At 40.5% G+C, this 14,349-nt stretch overlaps 1 protein-coding gene across 6 annotated transcripts in view; it reads left to right on the top strand.

Moving 5' to 3' along the window:
- Positions 1–3,844: 3,844 nt before the first annotated feature.
- The window catches only part of PIK3C2A (phosphatidylinositol-4-phosphate 3-kinase catalytic subunit type 2 alpha), a 50,556-nt gene continuing 40,051 nt past the window's right edge, over positions 3,845–14,349 (top strand). For 2 of the 6 annotated variants that reach the window (XM_041414959.1, XM_041414964.1), the window contains exon 1: positions 6,690–6,784. The gene's annotated coding sequence lies outside the window, so the exon portion shown is untranslated. The other 4 variants (XM_041414960.1, XM_041414961.1, XM_041414962.1 and 1 more) reach the window with 4 other exon arrangements.

Consider the following 14,349-nt stretch of genomic DNA (forward strand, 5'->3'; position numbering starts at 1 on the left):
GAGTTGGTCTTCTTTCAAATCCAAACTTTGTGTGGCAGTCCACACCCCAGTGAACGAAATCCTGGGAATTTCCACGCTGCACAAAGTGGGTGTGGGATTTTTACCATGTTCTGGTACATGGCATGGATTCTGTGAAGAGATCTTTGTCCTTGGTAGGATATGCTCTGTCTTCCTATTGTCACAGGAAGCACATTTGTCCTTTAATAATCCCTGTGCTCCTACTAACAATTTGTCATTTACAGAAAGGACACTCTAACAATAGACATCAAGCTTATTCCTTCCAGTTAGTTAAAGGCAAGTAGCAATTCCAGTAGCTCAAGGTACTCACCTGTTAAGTTTGGGGGGCACATAAATGCATTTTATGTTGAGAAGAAAATTAAGGACATTTTGGCTTTAAAGTGATTGGTTTTAGGGTTTTTATTTGTTTGTTTTGATGGGGTGTGTTTGTTTTTTTGGGTTTTGTGTGTTTTGGTTTTGTTTTGTTTTTTACTTCCCATGTGTTATAGTCACCACAACACATTTGTTAAGCTTTGTTATATGTAGGCGTCCTTTTGATGCCAGTATATTTCAGGCTTCCTTGTATCCTAGATATTGTTTAAAAAAGCATCTACCAGTGACAGGTTGTCATATTTCCAGTTAATACCAGTGTCAATATTGTTAGTTACACAAGCTGATTTGGTCTTTGCATATGGTGTGTGTCAGTTCTTTTGGGATGTTTGACTATCAGCATAGTGAGCACAGCACTTACTCTCTCCAAATATTTGACCAAATTCTATCATTTATTCTGTCTGTGATATGCAATTTAAATCGTCATTAAAATGTTATTTAATAAATTTTAGTGGTTTTTACAAGACATAGTTTTATCAAGTGAAAATATCATCATTTTTATCATAGTTTTATCTCCTGAAAACTGCCAGGGCAACTGTGGCATTTGGTCTGTGTATCACAGAGAAGACACACAGGAACAAGACAGCGAGGCTGCTGAGGCACACACCTTGTGCAGTGCTTTTACATGGGCACATTAGTAACTTCCTGTATGAGAAATACTTCAGAGCTGGCGTCACTTCTGCATGTGGGGATGGCTAACTTGGAATCATCCATTCCTAAGCAAGTCTGCAGGCTATGCCATTGTTCCCTTCTTGACTCAACTCTCTAGGGAATAGTGTCACTTCGCCTGGAAGCTGAGCTTCCAAGGCCAACCGGGTGTCTTTCTTGAAGGAGAACTGCTGTGGCTGCCCAGCTGTGGAGAGGCTATGTGGCATTTGACATACAAATGCTGTTTCTAAAACTGGCTGGTACCACTTCCAGAGTGCACCTGATAATTGGTGTTGGGTCATGTGGATATAGCTGAGAAACAATGAAAGCAGAGGCAAAAGTGCTTGTGTTGGAGTTGCTCTTCAGTGCAACATGCTGGCCTGTGTCACTCATAGTGTGGCCAGCAGGATTAGGACAGTGATTGTCCCCCTGGAACCCACACAGCTTGAATCCTGTGTCCAGTTCTGAGCCCCTCAATTCAGGAAAGACATTGAGGTGCTGCAGCTAGTCCAGAGAAGGGTGAGGAAGTTGGTGAAGGGTCTGAGGAACAGCTGAGGGAGTGGGATTGTTTACCCTGGAGAAAAGGAGACTCAGGGGAGACCTTATTGCTCCCTACAATGCTGAAAGGAGGTTGTAGCCAAATGAGGGTGGGTCTCTTCTCTCAGCGACAGGACAGGAGGAAATGGCCTGGAGTTGTGCCAGGGGAAGTTCAGGCTGGACTTTAGGAATAATTTCTTCACTGAAAGTGTTGTCAAGCCCTGGAACAGAGTGCCCAGAGAGGTGGTGGAATCACCAACCCTGGAGGTGTTAAAGTGTTAAAGTGCCATGCCTGGCCATGGCACTGAGTGCCACGGTCTAGTTGACAGCACGGTGTTCGGTCAAAGGTTGGGCTCAGTGATCTTGGAAGTATTTTCCAACTGTAATGATTCTGTGACTCTTGGAAAGCAAAGGAAGGAATAGCACACTCAGTTTGTATTCAGTGTGATAATATGAAATCAGTGCCTATTTAACATGAAGTACCTTCAGAATACCTTTAAAAATGAGATAGTCCTAAAAAGGATGGGCTTAAGTTATTATTTTTAAATGTGGAATAGCAAGAAAATTTCTTGACAGGAAGGAAATAATTTCCAAGTAAAGGCACAGTCAGTTCTTACAGTTAGAGTGACATCTTGCATTTGCAGGTTCCCAGTAGATAAAAGGAAATGATTTATCTGACTCCATGTTCTTAGAAGGCTAATTTATTATTTTATGATCTATATTGTATTAAGGAATGCTATACTAAAACGATACTAAAGAATACAGAAAGGATACAGACAGAAGGCTAAAAGATACTGATGAAAACTCGTGACTCTCTCCAGAGTCCAACACAGATTGGCCATGATTGCCCAATAAGTCAAAACAATTCACATGAAACCAATGAAACAGCCACCTGTTGGTAAACAATGTCCAAACACATTCCAAAGCAGCAAACCACAGAAGCAAATGAGATAATATTGTTTTCCTTTTTCTCTGAGGCTTCTCAGCTTCCTAGGAGAGAAATCCTGGCGAAGGGATTTTTCCAGAAAATATGATGGTGACAGTGACACTGATAGACAGGCTTGATAATAGTCTAAAATTCTTCACTAATCCACAGAATGAATGAAGTCATCTTTCCTATCCCAACTAGTAAAATTCATATTTGACCTACTGTCATGTATTATATAATAATATCGTGGATGTTGGTCAATCAAATAGCCATGATCATGGAATCATAGAATGGTTTGGGTTGGAAGGGACCTTAAAGATATCTCATTCCAACATGATCTTGTTGAAACTGTTGGGTGTGGCAACTGCCTTTTGTTCAGACTAAGCAGGTTAATGCTCCTTTACTTAGCAATGGATGAAACACCAACAAATGGTTATCCCAGGACTAAACCCTGTGGCCAGTGAGTCATAGGTGCAATTGGAGCAGTTTAATGTGACCTGTACGTGAAGGGAAAGCAGCACAAACACCATGGAACTGCTTTGCAGCAGGATCCAGCAGAAAGACATTGTGCCTCTGTAAAGCATCATTTATGTGGGTCACTAATTGCTCCAAGTACAGCGCTCTCCTGGCCAGGATCACCACAGCAGAGGAGGTGGCCAGGAGACACTACTGCCAGGACAAAAAGTCTAAAATGCAATCTGAAAAGAAGGTGGATTTGGACAGACCATCTAGAAAGGAACCTCAAACTTTCTTCTCTTGAGTAATTTCTTCTACTGATGCCCCACTCTGTGTTCAGAATTGGAGCAGAATTTGCTTATTGATTGTCAAAACTGGAATGGCATTAGAAAGGATTGATTTCTACTCCTAATAACTGTCAGCCTGAAAAATTCCTGATGGCTTAGATCACAAGGGTAGTAAGAACTCAGGTAATTTTTTTTTAATCTATGTAATTACAGTCATGTCTGTGATGATTCTCCAGGAACACATTTTGTGTCAGTCTTCCAAGTCCCCATTTTGCTCATGTTGAAGTCACCTTCAAGGACTTTCATTGGCCTTAATGGTGTCAAGTCAAGATCTATCTGGCAGAAAATGCTTAGATGCTAAAATGATGGGTTATATATATATCCACAGTAAAAATGTGACTGCCAGCAATGTATTCCTGACTAGTTTTTGATAATTCATTTATATTGTAGCTTCTAAACTGATGTCTTCTATTCATATGTCTTCTATGCTTCATTAAGTGTTTTGTGTTTTTCGGAATTTCAGTGTGCTAAAGGTGCAGAATAAAGTACCAATAGGCATAAACTGAATACTTCTCTTATTTTAAATAATCCCTGAGTGGATGGAGTGAGCGCAGCGCGGCGGAGCGGGGGGAGCTGCCCGCAGCCTGGAGCGCTCCCGCCGGGAGCAGCAGGGACGAGGGGAAATGGCCGAGGTAGGCGCGGGGAGCCCCGGGGGTCGCGGCGAGCTGCGGGCCCCGCTCCGTCCCGGCCCCGCCCTGCCGGGGGCCGCTCGCTCCGCTCCCCGCCGTGTCCCGCTTCGCCCGCTCCGCCCGGGGGTCGCCGCGACCCTCGGCCTCCCGGCGCTCCCCGAGCCGGGCGGCGGCGGCGGCGCTGCCTGCGGGAAACGCTTCCAGCCGGGAATGCGTGTCTGGAGCGCTGGAGCGGCGCCGCTCGGGGCGCGGAGCCGTCCGGAGCTGCTGACCGCCCTCGGCAGGTGCCGGAGGCGCTTTTTGGACCCGGGGTGAAGTCTCCGGGGTGGCGGGGAGCTGTCACCGGCGCGGAGCGGCAGCTCGGGAGGTGCCCGGCGTAGGGGGCACCTTGGCGGTCGCTGCAGAGAGCCAGCAGGTTTACCTCTCCTTTTTGTTCATCACCTCGTTGGCTTTGGACGGGGTTCGCTCGCCCCGGGTTGGTGCGTTGCTGTGGTTCCAGAAAAGTAGGATGTTTACAAAGCTGATCCCTAAACAACTCTGCTGTTTCCTCCGGGAGCTTTGCCGATCTTTCTAGTGGTACATGGAAGTTTGTGAGTGCCTTCCTGTTCTTGGCTCGGTCTAGTTTATTATTCTGTATCAACACAATAAAAAAGGTATTCCTGCACCTTTGTTAGCACAAGTAACCTCCCATTTCAGCTATGCTGTTGTTGGGGGAAGGATGTGGTGGCAAGATGCAGTCAAAAGCATTAGGAAGAAAAGGAGATTCTGGTGGTCTTTCTACTCCTTGTATTACTTACTGCAAGGCTGAAACTAGTGCACAGCATGGTTAAACTGATTTGGGGTAGAGGAGAGATGCAGAGGTTTTAACTGATTACATTGCATGTTTAATGCAGATCTCTTCCCAAAGGGAACTGAAAATGTAAGAAAAAATGTCTGATGTTTGTACAAGATGTTGTGCAATACTTGCTTTGAATATGAGCTGTGTTCAGGAGTAGTAGTGATGGATGATTTATGAAGAATCCAAAGGGGAAGCAGAAATGGGGCAGGGGAAATGAAATCAGACAGACAAAAGTATTTTTTTATATGGCTTTGTTGACTTTGAAGGCAGTTGTGTGCTTCATTCTCCCAACGCTGAGAGTGGGCCTGAACTTTATGTATCTGGGAGGAAGAGAAGTTGCTTAAATCTGCCTCAGTGCATTTGTGGGAGGGGGAGAAAGGGATTATAATTCCCACCAAGTTCTGTTTGTTTTTTGGAGTTGTGTTTGTTCTTTTGTAAATGCAAGTTGGAGCAAAACTGGTAAGAATAAGGGGACAGTGATAGAAAGCTGTGTAGAAGATAAAGGCAGGAGGAGAGAACACAGGCAGAAATGACAAATCCTGGAAGTTAAATGACATTTTTGGGAGAGGATCACAAACCAGACAGGTAATTGGTTGTTCAGAGTCTCATCCTCTTAAATGGTGTGGTGTATTTGAATATTGTTTTATGTCTCTTAGAGATGCTTGTTTATGAAAAATACAAAGGAGACCTCAGGAAATATTTAATATTTTGATTGATTTAATAAAATAGATTTGTCTTAATTACAGTGCATTAGTAACCCTGATTTATGTACTTGAGGTTCCTCTTTCCTGTGGGTTATTGCTGTCATCTCTGAGAACTCTAACATAAAGGTTCATGAGGACATGTAATCATGGAGTGGAAATTGATGATTTAGTGATTTTTATCTGATTTGAGTAGCTGTCTGTGTACTAACAAAAGAAAATGGAATGCTTTAAATGAAAAATGATGCATTCCAAAATGTCAAGTAAAAAAAAAAATCACTTTCTGATTCTGTGTTCCTTTGCTCTTGCTTCTCAAACTAAATTGAAACTGGTGATATTTCTTACTCAGTGTTGCTGTTGTATTTGCTGCCTAGCTGGAGACACTTGGATTAAAATGTTGTTTGAGGAATAAAAATGCTGAGGTGATGTTTTGGAAGGCTTTTTTTTTGTTGTTGTCTTAGGCTTTGATGTGGGACCAAAACCAGACGGTGTGGGGTTATTTAGAAAAATGAATGCTGGATTTGAATTTTACTAGAGCAGGATTGCATGTTGTTTGTCTTTTAAACTCCTGAACAGCTCTTAAGGCTGCCTTATGGGAGGTTCAGAAATTGCAGTGGAGTAGTGCTGGTGGGTAGGCCAGTTTTAAGCCCAACACTGACATGACTAAAATTCATAAAATACAACATCAGCCTTAAAGACATTCAGGTGAAGATCCTCTTTTTTTTTTTTTTTTTTTTTTTTTTTTTGTCTTGTTTTAGGGGTATTGTCTTTTAGTGTCCGCAGTCAGTTCAGAAATTATTTGGTGTTTATTTGTTTTTAGGATAATACAACAAACTTAAAAAGGAGAGTGCTACACAAATGTAAGTTGTTTGCTTTATGGATGTGTAACTGTGTAAACATATCATTCTATTTTAAGTAGAAGATGTGGATGTGTAATTAATTACCAGAATCAGGGTTCAGTCTTTATCATCAATAAAATTAGTCATCTAATACAGCATCATCCAGCTCCTTTGTAGGTGAGGAGGTTGGTATGATGTAAGTTTGTGAGAAGAATGGTGAAGTTGTTTCCAGACTGGACAGGGGAGGGAAGGAGGAAATGTTTCAAAGCGTGCCAGTAATGATAAACCTCACTTAAACTATAAAAACTTTAGAATAAAATGCTTTCGTCAATGCTCACATAAAAAAAGTTATGAGAGGTATCACTTCAATCTCTAACTTTGTAGAAATGCGGCCTGAAAGTATTTCCTTAGATTAATTAAGCTGTCCAAGTGATGGTCACTTCAGAGGGAAGAAATGGAAGCAGAAGGGAGAAGGTATGTCTGCATGTTTCATGTAACTTGTAATTTGAAGTTACAAACAAAACATCACTCACAAAAACTCAGCCGCAACTTGCAGTGTGTAGTGTGTGAGGACCTTGTGGTGTTTGTACTAAGGGAATGTCACTGGTTCAGATCTGGAGGTTGTATAGTGTATCATGACCCAGAGGAAATAATTGAGGTTGTAGGCTTCAGTGTTGTAGTTGATGTTTGTAAGGGACTGATCAAGAACAGGTCATCAATAACTGATCTGATCTTCTGCTTAGGTAGTAGTCACAGCAGAGGAGCAGAGCGTGGTGGCAGTGCTATTACAAGGCGAGAGCTGGAAGTTTACCCGAGTTCAGCATCCACCTGAACAAATTCCTGATGAAAAAGTTCATCAAGAGTCTTCATCTTAGAGAAGTTACCTCAGGATTCAGGAAGTACTTGAGTGCCAAATTAGTGGAGACTAGAAGGGTATTTTGAGGAAGTGTTTGTGTTGGTTTAGCTTTTTCCTATTTGCATTTCCAAAGCCACCTTTAGAGACAAGATAAGGATGAGATGAACCTTTGGTCTGAGTGTAGCCACCCTGTTCAGTTCTCTACCTGTGTACTGTAAAAAAACCAAACCAAAACAAACCCTGTAATAGTTGAATCAATACATGTGATAAGCATTTAGTATTTTCTAATGGATGAAGCATGGAGCTACATGTGAATGGTGCATTTCTTCTGTCAATTAGTAATCAGCAATTCTGCTCCATCTCCTATGAATATGAGGTGTGTGACTAAGAAGCATCTGCTGGTTATATCTGAAACTGTGCAAGTTTCCTGCCTGAGGGGAAACTCAGCTGCTGAAGCAAGTGGTGGAAATAATTTGGCTACTGCAGCAGAATTGCATTGGGTTAGACTGGTAGGGTGATACTAATACAGTGATACAGAGTTAAGTGTGGGCCAGAGCTGAGGTGTCAGTGTTTCCTCTCCATGCCTGTTTTTGATGATGTTTTCTTGAAGGTGTATGTTGTGCACTGCTGCACAGCGAGTAAAATAGGATCTCTGTGGGGGAGGGTTGTTTTCATCTCCCTGTGCTGACAGCCTCTGTACCTTGCATTGTACAGCCTCCTGCATTTTGCTGTGTTTTCAGTGTTTTGTGACATTAGGAGGATGTCTGAAAAGCCTCTGTACCTTGCATTGTGAGCCTCCTGCATTTTGCTGTGTTTTCAGTGTTTTGTGACATTAGGAGGATGTCTGCAGGGCTTACTTCGGGCACATGATTTATGAAAACTTGTGATTTTAACATGGTTCTCTGTTTATGCTGCAGAATGTTATAGAACTGTATGGAAGGTGTTTGGGCATCGCTGTTGTGGTAATTAAAGCAGACAGCACAGATGTTTCTTTCCTCTTTCTCTGTTCTACCTACACTAGACACTTTCTATGGTTTTGATAAAATTGGAATTGTAGTTTTAAATGTTGTCTTTCTGGTTAGTACCACTGGGATCAGGATTAATGCAAGTACTAATTTATCTACATGCTCCAGATAATTTGTTATGCTCTGCTGGGGTCAGGCCCCACACTGCATGAATAACTAAGATCCCTTCCAGCCTTAATTGTTCCATGAAAGTGATATTCCAGAATAAAATTACTTTGCAAGTCAGGAATTACTGCACCAATTATTCAGCTGGGGAATCAAAATATTTGGGCCAATGACCTCGCTTAAAGAATAGGAAAAAGCCTTGAGCCAGCAGCTAATGTTGATTCTGTGTGAAAGTTTGTGTTGCCTGAGTGTTTTCAAGCAGTCTTTGGAAAGCGGGATTGGTGGAGGGATTGTGTACGTCAAGGTGACGTGGAGAAAAACACCACTTAGGAGGTGTCTGTAGAGCAAGGGAACCAGCACAAAGGTTTAAAAAGCAAACTTTTGAAACAGCAGGAGTGGAATTGAAAGCATTATTCTGTAAGGAGAAACATTGCAACAGAACTAGAATTCCTAGCCTTTGTCAAACAATGCGGGTAATAAGCTTGGCTGTAAGGCATGGAAAAAACTATCTTGGCCAAGTGCATTGGAATGAGACAGCCTGGGATGCCATCAGTTTCATTCGTGCTCCTTTCTGGTACCTGCATCCAGAAGATACTGGGCAGGAAAATACTGGACAGGAGGATGCTGTTAGAGAGCTGAGATCAGGATAGGGAGAAATACAGGGATGCAAAGTTTGTTGAGTAGTTCTACAGTTGATGAAACCAATGCCAAGCTGCCTGTTGATTTGTATCTTCTGCTGATTGGCTTTAAGGATTTCTTGCCATGATTCAGTAATTTGTGAAGTTTATCCTGGTGATAAATCTGCAGTGTCCAGTTATATGAGCTCATGCTACCGTTTTCTTTGAGCTGTGACACCCAGTATTCTTGGCAGGGTTAGGGTTTTTGTTTTTATGAAACTTAAATGGAATTCAGTTATCTTAGTGACCCCCATCTCTTAACAGAACTAAGTGGAATAGTGGCTAGGTTCAAAATTTGAGGGGAGGAGTATAATAGCAGAAATGTGCTGAGTAAGCTTGCAAGCCTGCTGTACCAAATCTGCATGTACCCACATCTGCTGATGGAAGGAAGGGCTTGCAGTGGCCAGTGGTGCAGACCATTGCAGGGAAGAGTGGCCATGGGAGACACGTGATCTCTAGGTATCTGTAGCTGCCCTCGCTGGGATCTGCCTGGAACATCATGACAGACGCATCCATGCTTTGTCTCTCTTGACACATTGATCACAACCTGAAGATTCAAATTTAACAACAGCTACAAAGTGTGCCATGTCTACTAATGATCCTCTGCACAGTGTCCTGAGTGAAAATTTGTTTCAATAATTCATAAATTTTTATAAGCACTGAAACAGCTGAGATTGGATTTTTCAAGGGATTTGTTGCTGATGTTGAAAGACCTTAAAGGCTGAGACTTCCTGTTCTAGTGCTAGAAACATCCTATTCTTGCCTAGCCTTTGAGATCAAAGGTTTTGTGATGAAATTGTACTTTTTAGGCGTAAATGAAATTTCAAAATCAGAGTGAAGAGATGCAGTTCCTGCTTAGGTATTTATGATCTGAATTATTTGAGCAAAACAAATTAAATGAGTGTTGATTCAGGGTTTGTGTCCAATTAAAAATTGCAGCTGTATTTGAGCTGGTGAAATTGTCTTTGAAGGTTTTGTAGATACGAGCTGAAACAAAATGGATTCAATTTTCTGGTTAACTGTGTTAATCTCATTTGTAAGGAGGAACTTGCTAATTTTGATAAAATAACTGGATTGGAGAAGCTACTAAGTTTTTAGTGGAAAGATAATGTGATAGAACTGTATAGCTTTAACACTGACCTTTCAGTACTGTTTGTTATTGAGAAAACCTCCAGTTTAAACCAAACATTATTTAAAAAGAATAACAGCCTTACTTCAAGAAGTCATGTCATGCTCAGTTTTTTTTTTCTCAGTTTGTAGCAATCTGAATACATCTGGCAGAGAGGGCTTCTGAACATCAAAGTTCTTGTGACTTTTTTCTTTCTTTTTTGCTAAGGAGTTTTCCTGCTGTGGCAAATGTCTGGCTATGAATTCCTTTGCAGATGATTAATATTTTCCACAGTATATTACTGCTGTCATATTTTGCTAAGTTTTCCCTGGTTTCCCATAAAACTGCTACTGTCTCTGGTATGCAGGCAAGATTTGTTGATTCCTAAGTTAGCTGTGATACAATGTGAGGCAAATACTGCAAGTATTTTTATTTTTGTTTTCTTTAATGGCAAAATAACCTCAAAGTTACTTTGAAAATTACACTTGTTTTGAGGAAGCACTGGCTACTGTATGCCAGAGCCTTGCTTTATAAGGAATGCAGGAAATGGCCTGACTTGTTATCATAGCTTCTGTATTTAGTGCTTGGACTCCAGGGAATTCATGTGCACTGATTTCTGATAGCTATAAAGTACTTCTTGTGAAGAAATTACCAAATAATATGTTCTGTTCTTGCGTAAAACAAATTATAAATAGCGTATTACAAGCCTTGGGGGTTTTTGAAAAGAAAGCTGTGCAACTCATCTGGAATAGAGAAGAATGGTGACATGTACATGAGCAGATGGTGAGATTACCTCTGCTTAAGGTAAAACGATTTATGTGTGATGAAGTCATCTCTTGCTCATTAAGACAGGAAACGAATTTAATTTTTGGGAATCTTTGTCCTGGGAGGGATGCAGTGTCCTGTATTGGTTCTCTGAAGCTTCTTACCAGAAAACTGTAAATTCCTTATTGGAAAGAAATGTCTTCCTGTTTCCATTTTATTTATTTGCTCGGCTAGTGCATAACTTTAAGCCTGTCTAAGTGAAATACAATTCATTTCCATTCCATGTGGAGGCTTTGATCTGAAGGAGATGGTCAGGCATCTTGCAGTTTCTTGGTTTTTGATTATTAATAAGTTTTCTTGCTGGTTTTTTTTTTAAGAGTATTTTACTCATCTGAAAGAATGAATGATGTGCAATACTCAAAATTGTATGACAATATATAGGTACTTGAGTGATCAAATAAACTTTAGGCTTTAACACATTTATATAAAATTGTTACCAAGGAAGTGTTGCTCTTGCAGAAACTCTGCTAGACCAGAGCCAAAGAGGTCTGCAGACTCCTGTTGGATCACAGCTGGTTGAGAAAGGAAATACTGCTCCAAGTTAGTGAAATCTGACTGCAAGAGACATTACCCTTGGTCAGGACTGTAGATAAATGGTGTGGTTGAGGTTTTAGACCCACTTTTAAAGGAAATAGGTGAGGTTCTGCTAGAGCAGTGGAAATGTGGTGACTCCACCCAAATATGAATGTGTCTGTTTAATCTCAAAATTAAGGGTCAAGTAAGTGGTGTAGGGGATTGTTTTATCGCTTCTGAATTTCTGTTATAATCTCTTCAATTGCTTCTGGCTTTCCTTTAAAAATAAATTAAATGTTTCTCACGTTCTTAGAGTGCTTGGCAAGAGGAGCGCTCTTGAAGGTGAACAGATTGACAGCTGAAAACTGATTATTCCTGTTACTTAAAATAGTGTGCAGCAGTTCAGATGAGAGCAGTCCTAGCTCTATAAAGATCACTTCTGGGTCTTCAGTGACCTCCAGTTGTTGCAAACTTCTGGTGAGTTCCTATAGCTTGGTCAGTAATGGTTCAGGATTCCAGGATTTGAATTGAACTTATTTTTCTGAGTGTTTGAGGAGTTCCCTGCTGATAGATGATCCTAATGGAATTTGCCCTTCTCTTTGTAAATGTTGGAGAAGTTTAAATTCTGCTCACTCTCTGCCTTTGAACTTAAATGGCTGCAAAGTGAGAGGTTCGAAGTGAAGCTAAACTTATGTGAAAAAGTTAACTAATGCTGCATGGTTAGAATTTAAAAGGAGGTGTATCAGTATTTTAGTCATGCTTATGCCTAGGGAGCTTTTCTTCTGATATGAATTTACTGCTTAGAACTGGCATGCAGGATAAATTTTTGCTAAAACTATTACAGTTTCATAAGATTTTTTGTATCAGTTTTTTTTTTAATGTCAAACTTTGAAAAAAACCCTGCAGTCTACTTACAAAATTTGACAGACATTTATACACTGACTTCAGAAGTTTCTCAAGGACAGGACTTAAATACAGCAATCATAGTATGTGTATGTGTGCTGCTGAGGCTGTCTTACAAAGAGTAAGGCTGAAATTCAATTTTTCAGATAACTGCTAACAATAACCTTCTATCTTGAGCGCTGGAAGTCACTGGATTTACCAGTGCAAGTGTGTTGTCATAAACTGACTGAAATACAGCACTGTAATGTGAAATTGTGAGATAAACAAGCAGTTACTGCATGACTGGGATTCTCTAGATGTTGTGAATGAAGGTGCTGTGGTAGCTGTGCACCATGGTTCTGAGAGCTGAGGAATGTGTCTTTATCTGCAGTTGTGACTTGGTGGAACAGTGACTCTCCTCGTGAACAGGAGACTGCTTGCTGGTATGGAGATCAAGGCCGTCAATTTCAGCAGACTAATAAGGCTTTTTTTTTCTTTTAAGAGCTGGCAGTTGTTTTTGTATAAATACTTTGAAGTATTTACTTTAAAAAAATTTTTTTTTCATCTGCTAAAGAAAAAATCGCTTCTAATTATCAAGTAACACCTGAATGGATTGATAATCTTGTAAGTTGTAGCTCATGCAGTTTTGAATGGTCTTGGGAAGTATGATTCTATTTTATTTTTTTGAATAAAGTTCAGGAAAAAGCCCAGCTGCTCTTTAGAATCCTTAGGCAACAGCAAGACTCAGAAAACTGCAAACTGCACTTATCTCAGGCTTCTGCTTCTTGGAAAAGCCAAGTAGGAATTCTTGAGGGGACTTTGTAAGTCAGGGTGTTCTTGCATCTAAAAATCTGACATAGCAGTTTAAACCAGCTGTAAGTTAATGAAGAGATTAAAGCCAGTTTAGCTTTCTAGACAGTCTGAGAAGGTGGTGTCAAGTATATGAGACTTCTCATTAGGATATTATCTGTGGCTGGTAGGCTTAGACCATCTGCAGAAAACTCAGTACATCTTCAGGAGAAGTTTTAGTGTGATTGTCCTGCTGACAGAGTGTAGTAAATAATGAAAGGCCACATTTGTTCCATTAATGGGACCAGAGACCTACATTGTCTATAAAGGAACCCAGCAAAATGGTTTTGGGGTTTTAAAATTTATTTTCTGATTGTGTTTTATACTGAGCTCTGGAGATAGGCAGCAGACAGGACAAGACTTCTTCCTAATGGCAATATTTATGGCTTTAATGGGTGTCAAACTCTGCAGCTTCATATACTGTACAGAAGAGGCTCTGGTGTCAATTTTTTCCTATAGACTTCTTCTGTGTTGAATATTTACATCATTATCCTGTGGATTGATTGATACCTGTAACTTCCAAAGCTCCTACTTAAGACTTTATGTCCCAGGACTTCAATTGTGGGATTTTATAATTTTGTCTGTCACTGTTTCAGTCTTTCTGAAGACATCCTCTTTTGTGTAAATCTTGTCTTGGTAACTGTAACATCATTTCTGATTTAATTTTGCTTTGTGAAGGGTTTCATTTGGATTTATTTTCAGACTGAGCTGAAATGTATAGAACCTTTTATAAAGATGTCTGTCCTTCACACTGTAAGCCATTGAAATGAAGTAGATAAAACAAAAGCTTGGCCAGACTTAAAGAATTTAAAGAATCTGTTGTAAATCTGCTAAGAATCTTGCTGTCTGTGTGGGGAGTCCAGAGAAATACAGTCACTTTGTTTGAAGCACATCTCACTGGTTTGATTCAAGGAGGGAGGGAAAAAAACCCCTATCTAAAATCCAAACCCTTGTAATGGGTATGAATTGAAAGAGAACATAAAGAATTTTGAGTTATCTGCCTTATTTGCTGCAAGAGAATTCTTAATTTGTAGATTGTTGCATGACTTAGAATGATTTCCATCTATAAGGCTCATCTAGTTCAGTGAAACTGTGTTTTAATGAGGATTGCTGATTATGTAAGCCTCCTAGCAGAAACTCATTATTCCTGATTTTTATCTTGCTGCTGGTGTGCATACTGGCTGTTGCTGGAAGACATC

Source organism: Onychostruthus taczanowskii, unplaced genomic scaffold (genome assembly GCF_017590055.1).
Source record: "Onychostruthus taczanowskii isolate IOZ18803 unplaced genomic scaffold, ASM1759005v1 scaffold49, whole genome shotgun sequence".
NCBI lineage: Eukaryota > Metazoa > Chordata > Aves > Passeriformes > Passeridae > Onychostruthus > Onychostruthus taczanowskii.